We start from the raw sequence: 22,184 nt of genomic DNA on the forward strand, positions 1-22,184 counted from the left end.
TATTTCAAAGTGAAGAAATAAAAAAGAACAGAACTGAATCACTGTGCTAAATGAATTCTGAAGTCCCAAAAGGGAACTGCTTTCATCTGCCACAGATTACAAGCTTAGTTTAGCAAGGGGAAGTTTACTTCAGAGGCCAGTAAGTAAAAGATTCATCCAAATCATTTGCTAGTGGGAATTAGGGAGGGAAACACTTTAAACTCCTGTCATTGACACCGGCTGCAAGCCCTCCCGAGAAGGCCTTTAGCAAATTTTCTTGTTCCAGGCAGCATTGCCACTGCACAAATCCTAATCTTTGTACTATGAATTAACAGATTTTCTGTTCTGGATTAAGCCAAGATTGCTTGTTTGACATATGGCAAACAGAACACCACTTGTAGTGATGCCCAGCAATAGCTTCTCATTCAGTGTTCATGCAAATCCTAAAGCTGTGAGAGCTGCATAATTATTTACTTCACAAGGAATTAGTGGCAATGGGCAATGGTATTCAAGCAATGACAACTTGGGTTTTCTACTCAGTGTTGATTTTGTTATGGATATTTGTCCTTTAAAAATATATCACGTGCAGAATATTTTGCAGAAAAAGCAAAACCCCACCACATATCAGATGCTGAACTGATGAGCAAGGAGCACTTTGATTTCTCTTTTGCTTTTATCAGCCTTTGGGAATTGTTCTGTTTCACAGAGGCAAAGTTGAGCAACTGTTGCAGGGTATTCATACCCAGCAATCAACCTGTTTTTAAAATGCAAGCAAACATACTTCTCCCTCAGTGTCTGAATTCCAGATATCCAGCTGGGTGCTGCTGATAATGAAAAGGGACTGACAGCTATGTCCCAGCTGTCCCAGTGCAGAGCCGCCTTCTCTGCTTCATAAATAGAAAATCAGCCCTGAGGCTTGCTGGTGTCCCAAAGGGGAGCAGGATGATCTGGCATTAAAGGTGATGTCCGGCCTGGGTGAAAGTAAATAGTGAGTGGTAAAGTAAAGGATCTTGCACTTTTAAAGCTGAAAAAAAAAAAGCAATCAGCCTTTTAATATTCAGTGAAGCATAGAGCAATCAGTCAGCTTCACATGCAGTGCATCTCCTTTCATTTCACATCCTAGCTCAGTACACTCCTCTAAACCAAAATATTTACGTTAAGGCCGGATGCACAACAGAGCATGATGCAAGGATTATTTCTGTGATTTGGGAGCAACACCTCTTTGGCAGTACGAAGATTGGGCAGCAATACATATTCCCTGGTGTCACTATGAACATGTCCAAATGTGGCTCTTTGTTCCATCAGCTGCTCTGTGTGTGACAGGGGCTGTTTCGGAAACAGCAGTTCCTTGTTTATGCTGCTCTGAGGATGAGTGAATGTATCCTTACTTAGCAAAATATCCTCACATTGCAAGTCCAGCCTTCCTGCCTTGAAGAGTTAATGTTGCTATGGCCTTTTCAAAAGCACTATCAATTTTGTGAAAGCATTCTTTTCCCCTCCCTCTGGTGTCTGTGAGTAGTACGTGCCAGCTGTAATGTCCCTCAGTGCATTACAATTACAATTGTATGGAAAAAAGCCACAATTGCTTATGTATGCTCCTGCCTGCTTTTCTTGCTGTCAGCTGACTGCTGTTCTTCGAACACATGGTGCAAACCCATAGCCTTCCCTGCACGCAGCCATCCTTAGAAGGGAAGGAGATTGTAATGGGGGCTGCAGTATTCCTCCTCAAACATACATGCAGCCTGTTTGCTGTGACTGATTTTCTACATTAATTACTTCTGATTTTTTAAGCTTCAGAAAAGGTGATTTTCTGTTTCCTTTTTCTACTCTGCGATACCAGTGGAGGAATTTTTGCAGTGACTGATTGCCTCTATTTCCTAATAATTACATGCTAATTACATTTTGCCAATGAATTTGCTAATAATTATCACAGTGCTATCTAAGAGAACACTTCCTCTCCATAAGGAGCATGTAAAGATATCTATAGTAACTGTGGAGTAACATCTGGTAAATAAAACTTTCTTCATGAAATGCCAGTACAAAATTTGAGTGACTCTCAATGGTCTGCATGTGACTTTTCAGGAGCTGACACACATGAAATTGGAAAAAATCGTTTGTAAAAGTAAATTTTCCATCCCTAATTCCAGAAATGTTATCTCTCCTTGACAAAGGAAAAGACACTGTTTCCACTGTAGAGTTCACTGCTAAAGGTATTTTAACATTGTTCTGTTTTGGTACCTGCAATTGGCACATTCAGCTGAACTAAAGCCAACCAGTCCCATGCCATGGTATGCTCTGGAGGAGGCAGGTGATGCTGTGAGATGATCCCACAGGAGAACTGTGCAGCTGACAAGATTAGGGATAACTGAGGGAATTTGCCAGCGAACTTCCATATGGCCAGCTCTACTTCCAGTGCAGATCAATGGCTGCATCATTACCTGAGATCAGTCAATATTACCTCTGCTCCTGCAGGTAGGTAGTGCACTGCCATCTCCAGTCTGCTTGAGCTTGGAGGGAGGGAGGAGGTTGAGTGAACACTCAGAGAAGGAGAGCCACCATCCACACATAAGTTTTATCTATGTATGCACTTTCCTACATAGAAATTCTCTTTTGCAGTTTTCCCACCTTCCTCCATCACCATCATCACTGCAGACACCTGATTCCTGTGGTGCAGAGGGAAGAAATTGAATGTAGTGGCGTTGTTCCAAAAATGCTTGGGTTTCTGTAGTATTTTGTCATTACAACCCAGCTCTGTCCAGTTAGGTCAGATTGCACCGTTTGCACTAGCTCCACACATCTCTTTATTGTAGGCCATGTTTCTTTTCTTCTCACAAAAATAATTTTAAGCACTATGTAATCTTTGATACAGAGTACATCAACTTATCATGGATGTGCAAAACAACAGAGATCTGAATGTGTAGTGCATAAAATATCCAAAAGAATATTCTACCACTGCTGAAAAAGACATTTCAATACTTGGAGGCCAAGGTAAGCTTGCAGCTTTCATGTCATTTTCTGAACTTCACTGACCATAATCTCATTTCTCTTCCATTTCTTTCTCCTCTCTATCTGTGCAGCAGAGTTGAAGTGCTGATACTGACATGCACAGAGGAGCAGAGATTTATGCCACAGCCAATTTCCCAGTTTGCAATGGCAATGTGACTGGAGGAGCACAGGCAAATGAAAGACAAAAGTACAAAAAGTAAAAAGTTCTGAGCCTTCTGTCCTGAGCCGAATTAATATATTTTTATTGAACTTAATCCTGCTTCAAGCAATTAGGTGCAGATACAATCTGAGAGAGGAAAGAAGATTCAAAATTGTATAATTATAGAATCATTATGGCTGGAAAAGACCAGTAAGATCATCTAGTCCAACAGCCAACACATCACCACCATGAGAGGTCAAGAGTCCAGGTTTGTTAATATGAAACCCCACTGAGCTTCTAAGCTCTCTGCTACAGCCAGGAGCAGCATGGAGCCGTTTGGACATGGGTCATTGAAATGACCTCCAAAAGGCCAAGTGAGGCACTCTGGGGTCTCAGGTTGAGTGCGATGCAAGGACCAGTGTTGAAAGACTAAGAGCTGTAGGCCACTGGGAATCACCATGTGTGCCCTTGAGAGGAGTCCCTCTTCTGCCACCCCAGCTTGCTCCCTCTTATTCCCTGTGTCTAGTATTGTGACATTGCACTAAAATGCAACACATCAGCATTTCAACATGGGAAGAGGGAAGGGTATCTACAAAACTCCCCAGTCTCTTAAATCCACCTGATTTATCAAAATCAAAAGTAATCCCTGGGAGACAAGGAAAAGCAAAGCTTTGGGTCTGCCCAAGGATGTTTTATGCAAACAGACTGAAGTTCACTCTGTGCATATAAAAGAAATCCATGGATGCCACAGTGTTAAACATCCGTGGTAACAGTGGGGATGAATTTGGTAGTTGTTGTTCAAAGTTATCACTGCATATTTGTTGTCACCTACTGAAGCACAACATGATGGAGTAGGGGATAGAGTTTCTTTCATATCTTTCCAGAAGAAAAGTGACTGCTGCTAAACTCAATTCTACACAGAAGTGAAAAGAAAATTACTCCAATTAGTAACATTACCCTTATATCTAAAGAACTAGTGACCTTGTTTCCATTTTTGAAATATGATATTAAATACTTCTATGTATCACTTTGAATTTTTGCAAAAATAATTTGCATAGAAACCTTTTACTTGCTTAGGAAAGTATTCCTTTCATATACCCTGTGTTTAAGCAGCAAGGCTAATAAGCTTAAAGAAGAATATTTAATGTATTTCTTGAACAGATAAAGAGCCACATAATTGCATAATGCCCAGACAAATCTTTTGTGCAAATATAATCTTCCATTTTGAATGTTATTTTCAATATAAATATTTATTTATGCAAATAGTTACAGTGTGGCTAATTCTGGAAGGACTCTTGTGAACTAAAACCTACTTGTGAAGTTGTTAATGAATAGCAAAATAAAAGTGGTTTTAGACATTGCTTCAATTAATGAGGTGTCTTATTTTCAGAAGTACTCAAGTACCATATTGCTACATTCACCAAATGCATGGAGAGGGTAATAACAATGATTAATGAGCTGCAGCAAGTGACTTATTAGAAGGAACTACATATATCATTCTTGCTGACTCTGAAGGAGTACCTGCAAATATTTATATGGGAGAGTGTGAGATCTTAAATCTGATATACAACTTAAAGAAGATTTTACCCACCAAAATGCATCACTGAATGTCTTCTGGATCACCACACCATTAAGGGTGAATTATGATAGTGGTGCCAGACTTGAAAAGAGGTAAAGGAATTATTAGTTTGGTACCAGTGTGGGAATAAGACTGTAGAAAAGAGACAAACATCCAGAAGTTTAATGACAGAAAAATATTTCCTAAAGGCACAAGCTATGAAAAGCTTCAAAGTGAAGAGGAATTCATGTCTTTGGGATACTGACACTGTGCAATACCACTAGTTGGCATTAACTAGTCTGTGCTGGCAAGAGAATGGTGAATACCACCAAGTTTTGGTGATGTCTACTAACTGTAATATTTTTTTAAAATTATAAAGCTTTAATGACATCCAAAGATCAAGGTTACCTCATATAGGCATGCAGCTTCTCAATTTGACATAAAATCTCCCTAAAGAGGCTATACATTTTTTTTCTGTCTCATTTCCATGACTCCTTACTCTTCCTTGGAATACTAAGAATCTGGGAAGTGAAATCTGAGTGAAGCCTTTATAAAGCATCTGTGGCACCACACAGTACATACAGCAAGGAGATGTCATAGAGAAGCATGGTAATTCTTTTCTGTCAGCTATTCCTTCTGCAATAATGGAGAGAAATATGAATGTGCCTGGAGATGTGAGCGCTCATTTACTCTTTCTTATTCTCTCCACTCTCCCTGAATTCTATATTTTTCCTACTCCCAGGTTTTCTAGATAAGAAGGAATATTCTCTCTCATTTTCCCTTGTGCAGCCTCAGATCTTCAGGTGGTTATATCTTCATTCCTCTTGTTCACTTCCAGATGAGACAGAAGAGTGGGCAGGAATCTGTGGCTGACACACGGAGAAGAAAAGAAAAATGCTTTTATTTCATGCCCATAATTTTTAAATAAGGCTCCAGCAAGACCCTTCTGCACAGGGACTGAGATTGCCTCGTGCAAGACTAAGAGGGTAGGACATGGGGAATAATGAATCATAAACCACACAAGACTGTATTCATCAGACCAATTTGGGCTACTGGGAGGCCAGGGAGCATTATGGAAATGAGGCAAGCAAGTAAAATAACATCTAAAGACAAAGGAACAATGGGCTGCACTTTCCCAATCTCATCTGGGAGGCAAAACCGCACTGCAGAGGCTCCATAGCCATGGTCGCGCATCTCCCCTGCTCTGCTCTGGCCCAGCAGCTGTAGCTGCTCCACAGGAGATCTCCCCTCCAAGCAGTTGACCCGGAGAGGCAATTTCTGCATGACTGAGCCTGTAGACACTCTGCTGGGGCTCTGGCAGTCCTTTTTTGTGGCACTGTAACCCCAAATCAGTGTTGACTGCCAGGCTAAATAAGTTCTGTCTCCGCCTTGCCTGTTTACACTCTGTAGAAGTAGCAATTACCAGGGTTTTCCTTGGTCACTGTTTAACCAGCTGTACATATTTTGTATTGTAAAGTTTTCTACACATGCCATTCACTCTGCTTCTTAGCCTTTTTTTTTTTTTTTTTTTTTTTTTTTCTTTCAGAATTCCTCTGGTTTGTTTGAGCTCTGTGCGAGGATATGTTACAAATTGCTATGCGCATAGGTTATAAATTGTGAGAGCATGGTGATGGAGAAGTGTTTCAATTCAACATTAAATGTATTGCACGGCGTCATAAAATATGTTCGTGACAACTTTGTGGCTATCTTGAAACTATAAACCCCAGATGTGCTTCCCAGCTGGAAGGCAAAGGCAAAAAAGCTCTGGAAGGCCCTGGATGAACTGTAGGCTGAGACCCAGGTAACCATGATGTCGGTCCCACTCACACCCTTTGTGCTTTGTGTTTTGGGGAAAGCAGACGCACAGAGATGCTGCTTTCCTGCAGATCTCTCCCTGGTAATAAGCAAAGGAGTGAGACTGCAGGGAACAAAAATGACCAGGGAGCCCCTCTCACAGCAGGCTCGCAGCCTTGGTACATACTGAGAGAAAGAAGGAGAGAAAATAAAGGGAATATGACAAGGGTATAGCAACATGCTTGTGGGTGGTACAGTGTCTGTGGGTGGTGTAACTTTTGATCCCAAGCTAAATTTTTCTCATTAATTTGGTGTGACTGGATATTGTCAAAAAGCTTAACTTCGTGATGACTGCTAGCAAAACATTCAGGAATGGGCTGAAAAAGAACGAAATGCTTAACTTACATCCCAGCACTACACAGCAGTGTGTGATTCAAGCATGGTATAAGCAACAGGCAAAATATGGCATGTGATAACTAGTAAAAAATAGTAAAAATGAACCCTAGAAAAAGAGATACAAAATACAAGATGGTTACCTGACATAGCTACAACTCATTCAGCCATGACTGGGTCCAAATGTCTTACAGTATCTGAAAGGCAGGCTTTAGTTAAAGGCAGCATATGCAGTTTCAGTTGTGCTCCTACACAGCTATACACTGAGATTGTCCACAGTGTTCCCCCTTGACTTGGTGGGGATCACAAAAGCAGAAACAGGAGCTAAGTGTAGCAATGCCTTGCTTCCCCTCTGGCAGTGAATACAAATTTTTGCCTGAATGACAGTGAAGAGGAGCTCAGGGCAACCATACCTGCTGGTATCCTTTGACACTGATAATCTGAATGACTGACTGTACGGCATTTCATTCACAGCTTCCTTGTTTTTAGCTATGCATGTACAAAACTTCAGTCTTGTCCCATGTTCTCCTGCATCCCAAATGTGTTAAGTACAGAAAACTGACTCTTGCTTAAAAAAGGATTGAGAGTTGTGGGGTGATGCTTCAGTTTTCCCTCAGCTCCTCAGGTAATTTTTTCATCTTGCTAACATCATTTTAAGTTTTTGCTATAAAATCTTGTAAGCAATCTCACTGAGATCTTCCAGGACTGGAAACTTGAATTTTGATCCATACGTGCTTTCAGTTTTGTGAGGTCAGCCTAGGTCTGCAGGGACTTTGTTCCTGTTGCTAAAAACACTAGAAAAAAAAAAAAAGGCACAAACAGCTGCTGTAAGCAAGATCTCATCCGTGTTCCTACATAACCTAAACTAACGTAACTTGTCATAGGTTATGCTAATGACTATCCTCTTTGCTGCATAGCAGTTTATATAAAACCCTGAACTGAATATAAACCAAGTCAGATCCAAGGACTAAGCAACCCAATAAATGCTAGCTTTGTGTTATTCAAGTAATTTCATGAATATTGGAACTAAATTTATTTCCTTTTGTCCCCTTGCTGATTTATGTCTAGTGACATTCAAGGTCTGATCAAACCATTGGCTTTGGGGTTTTCAGAGCTTCCTCTCATGTGGATTCACTCTGGTTTAGTAATGTCTGACTTTGCAAGATCAGAATGCAGCCTTTCTCTCTGTTACACTGTGGTTAGAGCCATTCTCCTCCAGTGTAGAGCCTTCCTCTTCTAGCCACTGATCTTTATAAATTGTACTTAGTTGATCCCTCTATCACTCTCTTAAATTTCGTCAGAGACTGGGGTTAGACCTTAATTAAGCAGGCGAGCAGAGAGGCGGACAGAGAAATATAGTCAGACAATGTGGTTGCACAAGTTTTATTTCCTTTGGAAACTAGACAAAAGAAGAAATTGTCTCAAATTGCATTTTACAAGCCTGCCTAATTTTACTCCCTGGATATTTGAATCCTCTATGTCCAACATGAATAGAATGCATTCAACATGATACTGATATAATGGAAAATCAAACATCTCAAGCCCAATGGCTATGATGGAAACAAATATTTTTTTATATTTCAACTTGCCAGAGGCCTACAAACAAAGCAGGAGTAGATACATAGATGAGATTAATAATTAAACTATTTGGGGGGCTTTCAAGGTTTAGAGCTCTCTCTTTCCCTCCCCAACTCAGATACAGTGCATCTTTCATTCTCTTCCCTCGTCCAGGGACCTCTGTGCAGAGCAAGTTTCCACCAGCCAAAAGGCAGTAGGATGTGACCCTCACCAAGTCCTGGCAATGCCATACAATCAAGGCACTCCACTTCAGAGCCCACCAAATGAGAGCCACTCCTGTTCTTCTCTACCTGGATGAGGGCCATCACTGCATCTTATTGGCTTTCAGCTGTCAAGCACTTTCCTCTGTTTCAGAATCCCAGAATTGAGCCAGGCTTTTGGGAATATTTGGACCAAATCCAATCCACCTCTGGAGATGTGGATACCTTGGTGCACTGTATTTTCGAATCTCACCACATGTGGACATCGCATATAATGGCATATGTGCTGTACTGCAGCTTATACTGCTCTATGTTGCTACTGGAGACATTGTGCTAAAGTGTCATTTGGAATAAGTACCGTAAGTGTATCTGCAGCTGTAGGAACCAAATATCAGTAGGCAATAATCTGTGCTATACTAGTAAAGCTTTGTACAGTAACAGTGATAAACACAGATCAGAGGCAGACTACATGCTATTTTTATGATACATATTATTATTTTGATACCTTCTCCACTTGACAGTTAGAGGAATGATGGGATGAGTGTTGATATTTCCATAGTAGTATTATGTCACATGTTAAATCTCTGCCAAACAAACTGTGAAGTCAGGCATTACTATTTCAGATTTACTCTGACTAGCTAAAACTCATGAATTCTGTCTTGGGGATTACTTCTCTTTATCACAAATGAGTTTACTCTACCTATGCTTACCTTTTCCTACAAAAACTTTTTTTTTCATTTGCTATCAGCAACGGTTCCTTTACTTGATTGTCTTGCATTTTACCAGATGAACTTCTCTGACACGAGTGTTCATGTGGAGCTAATAGAAAACACTCTTTCTCTTAAATATTTACATCTCTAAACCATATTTACTTCTACTAAATATTTTTTGTAATGTCTGAGAATTAGCTGGTCAGGTATTTGTTAGCATACTACTAGGAACATGCCCTTCAGTTGAAAAAAGAGCTTGAAGGCATACTATGTCAGATACCCTGTGCTAACAAACTCAATTCTGTTTTGCCCTCCCCTCCTTTCTTCCCCTCCACTCCTCCCCCCCCCCCCCCCCCCCTCTTTTTTTTAAAATCTCTTTTTGCTCTCTTAATAGCAATCTACATTTTGTCTATGACTTTGATAGATTTTTTTTTAATGTCACATCTCCAATTCTGTATTTTACTCCTCAGTGCTTTCATCAAAACCTGCATAGAATGTTCTAGCAGCACATTTCCCTATTAGCCTTTTTTTTTATTAGACATTTATAATCTCAAACAAAAATCAGCTCTGTATTCACCAGGGGCAAGAAATGATTTATGGGCAGATTCATTTAACAGTGGCTTCTCACAGGCAAAGTTAAAATAGTTTGTATGTGAGGGGCTGAAGCCAAAGGTGCCCTCTCCAATACTGTTGATCAGTGTTGAATCTTTGCTGGAGCTCTGACGCACAGCAGCCACCACAGCTGTTTCCAAAGATGCCGGTGACCTGGGGCCATGCTCTGCTACAAAGCATAGCTCTCTCCAAACTCATTTCCCTTTTGGTATGAAAGGAGCCCAAAAGAATTCCCAGAGAAAAGCTGAGTGGCCACAGTGATCTGCAGTGTTTATTTGAGGGCCCCTGCCAGAGCCCTGCTGATGCATCAAGCGCTAGGATATATTTAGTACCAGCCACCTCTGCAGAAGTGACTCCTATTTTGAATGGTGCAAAATATTTTCTTTGTACTTTTTTTATCCTTTGGGGTCTATGCAATGAGAGGACCCATTTTTCTCCCTCAGGTGTCCAGTTCTGGCCCCTCTGCCATGAGTGAAGAGGCAGTGAGTTACCCAGCTAACTCTCTCAGCCCCTGTGTGGGGGGTTGTGGGCTGCACTACTGTGGTCCTTGAACTCTGTCATTTCGAACACTTCTTTTTTTGGCCCCATGTCTATCAAATGAAAGAAAACTCCTAAACAGACCTGGAAACTGATACATTCCAAATACAGCAACTGCTGCTTCCTCCTCCCCTGTGTGCTGTTGCTGCTTCAGTAATACGGATTTCACAGAATGCCCCAGTGAGGATAAAGAGCAACACTGTGTGCCCTGAGTTCCACGTGTTTATGCTCTGCTGACCACGGCTTTTCCTTCAATGTCACTGTCACGGTGACAACATTATCATGGACCAACACACAGCTCAAAAGGAGGAAATATTTCCATTGTTTTTGCACTGATACCCCAGGCATCTTCTGCTACAGTGTAATCCACTGGTCCCAGGCAGAGCCCCAGCAATTGCGGCATCGCCATCCCCTCTCCCACAATATACACTCTCTGTGGGTGTCAGTAAATGTTTGTCATTTATCAGCAAATTCACTTTCTGCAGTATTCCCAACTGCTGGGCTTGGCTCATGTCTCACAGCATATTCAGCTGTTTTCTGGGCTAGAATTTGGAGATCCTCAGTCCTTTCTGACTTATGTCCCTTTGCTTGTGGTGTTTTGGGCTCTCCAGCAGCAGGGTGAGCACACTGTTCATCCTGGGAGATTGTCTGGGGAGCCAGTAGGAGCCTTTGCTCTCACTGTATGCTCAGGCAAACCAGAAATCTCCAGGAGGCTTCATGTTTTTGGGGCAGCTCCTGGTGTCATTCTGGTCTCCTACCAGGGGCTATATGAGTCCCTCTACTTTGCCAGCTCAACTTTCCTGCTTTTAGCCATGCACCAAAGTTTCTCCCTGCTGACTCACTAAGCATAAACTTCTCACAGGTGCTGCCACTGGTGGCACAGCCTCACACACTCCTGGTGAGAACCTTTCAACAGCTATCAGTGGCTGCCAGAGTCACCAAGGCAGATGGGAAAAGAGAAGGGACTCAACTGATCCAAGTGGAAATCATCCATCAATCCATGGTGCCACACCCCCTGCAGGTATTTCTGGGATAGACAGACCTCAAATGCCTGATTCTCTGCAAAAACTCCTGATTAACTGGTGTGGAGGGATTTGATTTGAGCCCCATTCCAAGCTTACTTTCAGGAAAAGGAGACTGTAATCTAAATTTCTGCTCACACAGTATTTTTTTTTTTTTTTCTGTTAGTCAATCAGCTAAGGAAGGCGAACAGCATTTTTGCAATGCTATCTACATTTTCTGCAGAACGTGCTGTTACCTGCCTCAGCCTTTTGTGTGTGGGAGGGACCTGCTGGTCCTGCTGTGAATAACCACCACTGTGCTTGTGGGGCTGATTAGAGGGCTGACAAACCATGGGGAATGAGAAATACACCTCCTACCTAAAAGAGAAGGAACAATCTCTGATATAATTTACATAGCTACCTTCAGAGCTGATCTTGCAACTGTGATCACCTTTCTTAGCAACAGCACCAGAAAGATACTTACATAAGCAGAGCATCCAGACACAAGAGTAGCCATACTTGAGAGGCCATTAAATGGTGATTTTTGTTTTGTTTTGTTTTTATGGGAAAGTATATATATGTGCAGTTCATTAGAACTGGTGGGGGAGGAAATTTACATCAGAAGTCCCATAAAGAAACATAGCAGAGCTGTCTACCATGAACTTTAAGTATGATTATATTATCGAACCATCTTGTTTCATGAACATTCAATTCATTTTTTTCCATGTAATTTATTTTCAATTTAAATGTCTTCTTAATTACTCTCTTGGCGGTAAGCAAAAGAAAATACAATTTACAGCGTTTCTAGTAAGAAATCCTTTGTTCATTTTTCTATGGAGTTTAACATACTGGCAAGGCAATTTTAAAGCATCTTGAATACAGACAGATCTGTTTTGTTTTGTTTTTCAAAGAAAGTGTGTGTCAGCTCTACAGCCTGAGAACGCATCTTTCTTTTAGCAACAGTTCACACAGAAACATACAAAGTGTTGTCCCAGCTGAAAGGAAGGGTTCCTGCAAGGCTTTCGGAGAGACTACACAGCACAGCAACACAGCAATTGGTAAATTCCTCTTTTCAGGTAATTGGGATTTTCATAAAGAAATGATACAATTCAAAGCTTCAAAGAGGAATTATCACAGTACACCGGACATTAATTAAAATTAAATAGCAGATTATTTATTTAGAGGTTATACCTCTTTGCCATTATTCAGCACAGTGAAGTTCCATCTGAGTTAAATTAATTAACTACATTCTCTGCAGTCACATATACCAAGCAATCATGTAATGAAAGATGCTACTACAAAGATCTTATAGCTGAAATGAGCTATGGACAAAAACGGGAGATCTAACAGAGACACAGAGTTATCAGACCCATAGAAATTATTAAATTAAGATTTGATTCTATAGCCATCCCAACCAAACTTTGACTGAAGAGCAACATTTACGAGCACAAAGACCAGAGGTCCCATGTAGATTTGATGAGAGAGAGATGTTTCACAGAATCACAGAATGGCCAGGGTTGGAAGGGACCTCAAGGATCATGAATCTCCAAGCCCCCTGCCACACGCAGGGCCATCAGCCTCCCCGTTTAATACTCGACCAGGCTGCCCAGGGCCCCATCCAATCTGGCCTTGAACACCTCCAGGGACGGGGCATCCACAACCTCTCTGGGCAGCCTGTTCCAGCACCTCACCACTCTCTCTGTAAAGAACTTCCCCCTCACATCCAACCTAAATCTTTCCTCCCTCAACTTGAAACCATTTCCCCTTGTCCTGCAGTTATCAACCCTTTAAAAGAGTTGATTCCCCTCCTGTTTGTAGGCTCCCTTTAGGTACTGAAAGGGAATGAGGTCACTTGAGCTCCCTCAGCCTGTCTTCACAGGGGAGGTGCTCCAGTCCCCTGATCATCTTTGTGGCCCTCCTCTGGACCCTCTGCAACAGCTTCTTGTCCTTCTTGTACTGGGGGCTCCAGACTGGACACAGTACTCTAGATGGGGCCTTACAGGAGCAGAGTAGAGGGGGACAATCACCTCCCTGTTGCTGCTGGCCACTCTTCTTCTAGGGGAGCTCAGTCATACTGAGTTGTGCCTTTCCTACTTTGCATGCAATGTTGATGAGGGGGAGCTTCAGTTGTGCACTTGGCAAAGCTTGGTGTCCCACTTTTCTAAGGTCCTTCTCCCCAAGGTGATGGTGATTCTTCTTGGTGGCTTTGAGGGTGCTGATTTGAGCACTCTGTCAGAGGAAGTCTGCATCCCACTCCACCAGGGCTGCCTGCTGTATCCCAGAGCTGTTCCTGTGCAAGCCATCTGCCACCAGCCCTGCATGAGTGCCATCAAAGATCCTGCTGAGCACTATTCTTCTGTCCACTCCAGCAGCATGACAACTTTCCAAGTGATTGATTGTTTTTTTCCAATCAGCACTGAACTGCATGCTCTCAATGATAAATTTAGTTGATGTTCCATGTCTTTTTGTTTCCTTTTTTGTTTTATTTTTGGTTGATGCTATGGAATGTTTTCTGAGTCATAAATTCATTATTCAATAATCTTCTGTCCCCCATGGAACATTTTTATCTAAATCTCCATTATTCTGCATTAAGTAACAAGAGAGTTGTGTACCTGTCATAAAGCCATTGCCAGCCTGCAAAGACGTGTCTTGAGTAACAGCCAGAGTTCTAATGTTTTGGGTGGCCTTTCTGATTAAACCAAGAAGTAACAGCTTGCAGACGAAAAGCAGTCAACACTTTCTGTAAAGGAGGCAATATTCAGATACTTTGGTGAAAGATGTGTTATTCATCAAAATTATGGTTTTTAGGAAGACAATAACTATACCTAGAATTTTATAGAACTGGTGATTCCTTCAGACAGAAAAAGCATATTATACTTTTACATGTTTTTCTAATAATTGGAATAATTGTTAAAAATGAAGGATTAAAATCTTGAAAACAAGATTTAGCATTTCCTTTTGGTTAGAATATTTTTTTTGTAGCAAGCAAGTAAAAATTCTTTAGAAAAAAAAAGTCACACAAGCTGAAAAATGTCTTTAGGCAGAATGTGATTCAGCCATCAAGTTGAAGAACATACACTTCTGGTCTTAGCTGGGGCATCAGTAATGAATCTAGCCTTAAGAAGCACCTCTGGACATCTTGGCTAAGTCCTGACATCATTCAAGTGCTGCTGGTATCACAGTATAAGAAGATGCATCCAATACAGACTGCTCTCTATCTGACAATGTAAAAATCCTTCACAAAGACATGCAGTAGTTGGTAAAACTGTAGGAAGCTGCCGCTTATTCCAGCCCAAGCCTCAGAAAAAGACTGAAGCACTTGTCTTTGGCAGTCATGAGTGCACCTGTCTTGCCGTTCTTTTTTCTTTCATGTGTTCTTCACTCCTTTTTAACAGATGTGATTTTATTGATTTGATGTCTCACAGAGATCTCAGAGGAGCTTGGTTGCAGCTGGAACTGGAACTGAACAGAAAAAAAAACTTCAACAACAAAAATTGGACAAGGTGGGAGAAAGAATGAAAGCTGCTCCCCAGGCATGATAATTAATGCAATTGCCAATTATGGAGACTTGACACCCTTATTGCAGCAGCTGGTGCTGACTGCTGTAGGAAATTGTGAGACAGCTGATGTATTTCACCCTGACAATTTTCTCCAACCTAAGGAGCTCAGAGTCCTGGTACAAGGACCTTCCACTTTGACCGCCAAGCTTTCCGCTGTGCTGGCAACACGACTCCCCAGTCACAAAAAGACAAGCCAAAGATTGATGTTATCTGAATTTCACAAAATTTCTACTTTTCCCCTGCTTTGAGCAGGCTGTAAAGAAAGGGAAAGATGTTGTTACTAGTTCTGGAATGAGTCCTTCAGTCCAGAAGAGTAGGATGGATCCAGCTAGTGAAAGAAACATCATAGAAACAAAATCCACAGAAGATCCACAGGGAAAAGAACTCCTGAAGTGAAACACCAACTGATCTTGGTAGTATGTTGCAATCCAGACTTGATAAATATTGCACTGCTGTAGGGCACAGACAAGGTTCAAATCTTCACTTTCTCTTACTTACACATGGGTGTGAACCAAAATCTGCCACATCCTCAAGTGCTCTGTCTGAAACTAGTACATGCATCTTTTCCAGTTTCTCCTTCTGAAGTTATTCTCTTCTGAGTAAAAAAAAACAAAAAACACAAAACACAACAGCATTTTGAGAAAGAAGAAATGATGCTCCAGCCTTAGAAGCTGAAATCTTACAGCAGTTGGGCTGTTGTTTATACGGCTCTTGCTTGTGCATCAGGGAAAGGAAGTCTTAGTAGAGGTGTGCTGTGTCTCTGGCCATCTAACCATGTGCTGTTGACAGTCTCAGGTGGGTATGTCCAAATCCGTTTTGTTTCACAAGGAACTCCTGGGCTTGCTAATTGCCCAAAATCTTGTCAGACTGGATGTAAGTTTCTGTGCCAGCATAACAGTATCTTCTGATGAAAGCATATGCAATTGGTGGAGGTGAGAATGGAAAGCTCCAGGTGTGTTTTGTGTGTATTTGATTATGTGAGAATTGTATGTGGTTGTTTTTATTAAAAACAAACACAAAAAAACAAACCAACCAACTAGACAAACAATGAAAATATCCGGATAAAACACGCTTAGCATATCTCACGAAGACTAAATTTCCAGGGATTTCAACTGGATTTTCCTAATTAATTTAACTGAAAGCAGTACTGACTCACTAGTCCTTCATACTTATTCTGCCATTCTTGTACCTTGTATATTTCTTAAAATCAAAGCTACTTATTCCTACTGTTGAAAGAAAGGAATGGAAGGCCTCGGTTAGACTGGCCATTGCATTAAGAGTTCAAATAGCTTCAACCTTTATTAACAAGTCAGTCACTCATTATAGTTCTGTTAAGTTGGCTGCCCCTGCTCTTTGATTTATTTGGAGGGACCAAGGTGAAATGTGATTTTGAAGTTTAGATTTCCAGGATTCCCCTCTTCTAAAAACATAAAACACATGAAAAAAACAGTCTCACAGAGAGTCTTGACACATACCACTAATCTCACAAGCCATGGTTTTCCAAAGTTTCCAAATACTGCATTAGTGACCTGGAACTGCTCTTTGGCAACCTGGCTCTTCCCGGAGCACTCACACCTTCTCCTGTGAGAGGCTGATTTCTTGCTTGGGTTGGTTTTGGAGCACAGAGAGAACTGAGACTGGCCACCACACCATTTCTCATTTCTTTTTTCAGAGAATTTCCTACTTCTGAAATCGTTGAGAGATGAGAAGGCCTAGCTAGGGGCAAAGTTTAGAAGTATATACTATATACACACACACACACACACATATATATATATATACATATAAAATGAGGTTTTCTGTAAAATTGTCTCAGTTTTAAGCAGCGGACATTTGCAGTAAGCTTGCCACAAGCAGTGTACAGGAACCTGAGAACTAACTTGTACAGGAATGATTGTAACCTGACAAACCTGATATAATAAACCACCACATTCTTGTGGTATTGCAAAATATCTAAATCATTTTTAGAACCTATTTTAATTATACTCTTTTTTTTTTTCCTGGTGAAACATCGCTGAGTCGTTATTCTTAATGTAAACTATCTCGGCAGTCAAAATATCTACGTTTAAAATTCAACAGTTCCAACATATTTTGGAGAATGCTGGAGACAAGAATGAGGAAACATGGGAAATATCACCATCAGCACTCAACTGATCACACTGCCTCCTTGCTTGTCAAAACATTGCTGATTGAAAAGCTGTTTTGCTTCCTGCCCTCAGAACCTGAGCCTAGCAGCTTGGCAGCACATTGGCAGGGTCTAGCAAAGAGCAGCCTGAGGAAGCGCCTGGTACAGCCATGGACATTAAACATGCTCAGGATCCTCTTGGGGTCTTGTTGAAGAGTTCCTGCAGCACTGGTGTTCCCTCCAGCCTGGTAGGATGCAGTAACATCTCTGACAAGTGTGGCCAGGTGCTGCAGCTCCCATGTAGCCTGCAGGAAGACATCAGCCATTCTGCACACTGTCTCACCTTGGCTTTGAAGAACAACTTAGAGATTTTTATTCCAATGGTTGCTTTCTCTTTGCTGACAAAAATCAACATACTTTTCAGTTTTTCAGCATTTTTTCCCTTCTTTTATCCTTTCTTTTCTTTTTCTCCAATTGGTATTATGATTTTATGTTTACCATATCTGAATGCATTTGGAATTGCATTACGTTTTACTGTTTTACAAATAGCTGCTTGACTGCCTGTAATGTATGGACTTTGTGGCTTCACTTTACTGTGGTGAAAACTAAAGGAAGGAAAAAAAAAAGGACCAAAGACGACACAGAAGGAGCTTTGGTGTCCAAATCATTCTTGCAACTGGGCAGGAAGTCCCTCTCCGTGGTCATGCCGCAGGCTGTTAAGCAGAGAGGTTGCACAAGTCATTTAGAAATTAGAAAAGAGCATCATGTGTTTCCTGTGCAGATCTGAAACTGGAGAGGTCCTTAGCGACCCCGAGTTCCTGCCCTGAGCTGCTGCATGGGCCCAGTGAACTGCAGCCTGCCCATGCTGCTGCTTCTCAACACAAATGTACATTTGGGGTACCTGCTGGTTGTTCCTTCTGGAAAGGGCCTGATGTGCTGTGTCTGACCTTCAGAATTGCAGGTTTGCTTGTACAAAACCTTTAGACTTCTAAGACAGAATAAAAAGCAATATTGTTATGATTTTTTTCCCTTTTTGGGGTTTATTGTTTTTCAGCTTCAGTTTCAGTATCTGTCATGGTGGAAGCAAAGACATCTCTGCACTGTGTACAAGCTCATGAATCACTAGGGCTGCTTGGGAGGTACATGATGAATGATCCACATTATATACAGGCAAGAGGAGATTAATAAACTCATGCATAGTTTATTGGCTGTTCATCTCACAAGTTCACTGCTTAGGAGTCAAAGGACCTGAGATTTGGATGTAAAACTACTTTTCAAAAGCCATTGACACGAGGCCAAATTTTCAAGTGTTCTGCACTTTAACAGAAAAAGAGTTTCAAATATTAAAAAAAAAATATATATATATATCACTTTTTCATCAAAGTGTGGTTTTTATTTTTTTCCTTCAGAAAGAACTGCGGCTTTTCATAATTTTCTTATGTTTCTCAGAAATTCCTGAAGTCCAAATTATTCTGCAACAAAAAGCCTTAATTGCTGTTCAAGTAAAAAGTTCAATAGCAATAAATACATGCCTTTGCTAAATCACACCTAACAAGTCTTTAAAAATGTTATATGCTCTTCAGATCTTTTTCCTTGCTTTTCTTACCCTGACAAAGGTAGCTCTCACATTTTAAATAGGAAGAAAGGGGGAAAGGGGGAGAGGGGGGAAGAAAGGGAGAAAGAGAATACGGGAGGAAGGAAGAAAGGAAGAAAGGAAGAAAGGAAGAAAGGAAGAAAGGAAGAAAGGAAGAAAGGAAGAAAAGAAGAAAGAAAGAAAGAAAGAAAGAAAGAAAGAAAGAAAGAAAGAAAGAAAGAAAGAAAGAAAGAAAGAAAGAAAGAAAGAAAGAAAGAAAGAAAGAAAGAAAGAAAGAAAGAAAGAAAGAAAGAAAGAAAGAAAGAAAGAAAGAAAGAAAGAAAGAAAGAAAAAAAGAAAGAAAGAAGGAAAGAAAGAAAGAAAGAGAGAGAGAGAGAGAGAGAGAGGGAGAAGGAAAAAGAAAGAAAAGAAAGAAAAGAAAGAAAGAAAGAGCCTTTCAGTATTTAAAGGAAAACTGTAATAAAGAAAGGAACAGACTCGTTAGCAGGGTCTGCTGTGATAGGACAAGGGGAAATGGTTTCCAATTAAAAGAGGGGAGATTTAGATTAGATATAAGGAAAAAGTTCTTTGCAGTAAGGACACTAAGGCACTGCAGACACTCAAGGTCAGGTTGGATAGGGCTCTGAGCACCCTGGTCCAGCTGTAGTTGTCCCTGTTCATTGCACTAAAGGACTAAATGGCCTTTAAATGGTGCCCTGTAACTCAAAATTCTATGGTTTTAAGAATGAAAGAGAGAAATAAAAAGAAAAAGAATGAAAGAAGGAAGGAAAGACAGAAGGAAAGCAAGAAAAGAAAATAGCAAAACTGTAAATACACCGAACCATCCTCTCATGGCCACTTTTCTTTCATTTTTAACCCTCAGTAGGCAGGCAGACATGACCATCAGAATGCAGTGCATGAAGAAAGGCTCCTCTGAAACAACCCACACAGTGGGTGCTTTCTGAGCTCAGTGGGATTAGGGCAGCTATGGTACAGACATTGGCTGGCAATGGAGAGACAGAGGCAAGAGGTAGAGCTCATAACTCTCAGCCTTTTCTTGGCCTGCCTGAGTGGGAGGAAAGGTGGATTTTGTTTCTTTGGAATCCCATTGGATAACAGTGAGGAGAGGACTGGCAAGTCATGAATGTGCAGCCAGGGAAGCACATGTCCCTGGCACACCTAAAGAGATTTCCTGCTGCTTCCTGGAGCTGATTCCAACTTTCAAGGCGCAGGGTTGGTACCAGTTTGCCTAGCACGCCAGTGGAGATGAAAACAGACCAACCACTGGGAAGAAAAGCAGGTAAACAATGGGCCATTTGCAGATGGAGGTGGCTCTCTTTCAAATGCACACTGAAGTGAACTGGAGCCTCTCTGATAAATTTTACTCCTCTGAGAGCTGTGCTTCATGGGGTTCATGACTGCATAATCTCATTCACTATTGCTCTGAAAGTAGCTATAAATGTCAGGTTGCTGCAAGAAAACCCACAGAGGTTTCCTGTTTCTTATGGTTCAAGATAAAGGTTGCACACAGCATGGGCTCCACTCTCTGTAGCAGTTTGTTTTCTAAAAGGACTAGAGTGAAAAATCTACAATTAACTCAATTTCAACCAGCTTCTGAATCTTCAGAGTAATTAAAGTAATTAAACAGCCGTGACACCAGAAGCTGCAAAGCAAAAATCTCTGAGTGGATTCAGTGCAAAGCATGGACTCACCTCTTGAGAAAGGCAAAGCACAAGACATGGGTTTCTCTTAGTGGAATTCACCAACCCCCACAGGCTGGTCTGCAGCCTTGAAGAAGCAAAGAACTACCCTTCAGATCAGAGCAAAGCTGGTAGCTGGCTGCTGCTGCAGCAGCTGAGAACTTAGGGGAAAAATACTGCTCATACTAGTAAACCTAGTGTTTTTTTTCAGAAGAGAATGGTAATTCAGTGTGGTGATCTGTCCACCATGGGGGACTGCATCTCCTGCACTGTTCTCTTCTGATGGCTTCTCTCTATCTTTCTTCCCTCCAGGAGGGAGAGAAGCACTGTGCAAGGCACTGCAGCATCTGCTCTGCTGCCTTGTGTGTGGTTGGATGTGAGCACCCCTGAGCACACCGCCCAGAGCCAGCAGCAGAGAAGGAGCAGCTGTGGTGACGTAGGCTGGGGAGAGCTGGGCAGCAGCATGAACACTTGGGGGACCCTGCATGGGAAGACTGCTGCAGAGCGTGCTGTGATCTGAATCGCAGGTTGCTGTGGTGATGCAGCTATGTAAGCTCGTGACATGAGCTGAAGTCAAAGATGTTACAACAGTGCAAACTGACTTGGAGATAAGAATCACCTTGATTTCCCTTGTAGCAGGTCCCACGGGGGATGCTGCTAACATGGCTTTGAGATTTGAGCTTGTCAGGGCTTCAGGGAAGGCATAGAGAAATCCAAGGGACTTGTGCTGGCATGGACTGTTTCAGCATCTCCCTTCAGCTACAGAGTAAGCACCCTTGGTAAGTGGAAGGTGGGAGCTGGTGCTGCTTACAAGAAGTGCTGTGCAGAGGAGTTGAAGGAGACAACTGTCCCTTAGGGAGGCTGCATCACCCCCAATGCTTTCCTAGGCAGAAAGAAACAAGCAAGATGGGGATTGGTTCACTCAAAACTTTTCTCATCATAGGCTTCTCTGCTATTTTCCACCATGTGACAGAAAGGCTGTACTGTACCTCATAAAAAAAAAAAAAAAAAAAAGTCAGTGTCCAGAAATTGAAGTTTGAATAATCCCTAAATTGCTGGTTAAGGGAAGTTAGAGTGAGCCCCTGCATCCTCATGTCCCTGTGTGAATTGTTACCCAGCTCAGCTCTCAGGGGAATCACGCTCATCCAATTTTTGTAGCCCTGATACTGCAGCCCCTGAACTGAAGCTGAGAAGAAACTTCATGTGGAACTGAAGCCAGTATTACTCAAAGGGGTTGTGAATGCTCCCCCCTGCTTGAGTGGAAGGCAACAACATTCACTAAAATACCACTAGCTAGTGCTACACAGTTGGACTAGGTGATCTTAGAAGTCTTTTCCATACTTAATTATCCTATGATACACAGCCAGTCTGCTGGTTATTTTAAACTTCAAGACATGAACTCATCAAGTAAGATCTAGTTTTGGGCTTTCACCACTAAGCTTCATCTTGCAGCATCTTTAATGGAGTTTTGAAAATGTGCATACACTTCACCACTTTTCTTTTAAACCTGTAAAACAAAGTCCAGAAACGTTCACCCAGCTGCCCCTAACTTAGAAGCTTTACAGATGCTTTATTTCGTGAAATTCTCACAGTTCCTTTTTGTCCAAAAGTATGCTAGTCCTGATCAGACTGAGCAACAGGATACCCCTTTCTTAAGCCCATTTTATAGTCAAAACTAAAGTGTTCTGCCTCTTTTCTCCCTTGAGAAAACCAGGCTGG

The sequence above is a fragment of the Tetrao urogallus genome, assembly GCF_951394365.1.
Source record: "Tetrao urogallus genome assembly, chromosome: 1".
Lineage (NCBI taxonomy): Eukaryota > Metazoa > Chordata > Aves > Galliformes > Phasianidae > Tetrao > Tetrao urogallus.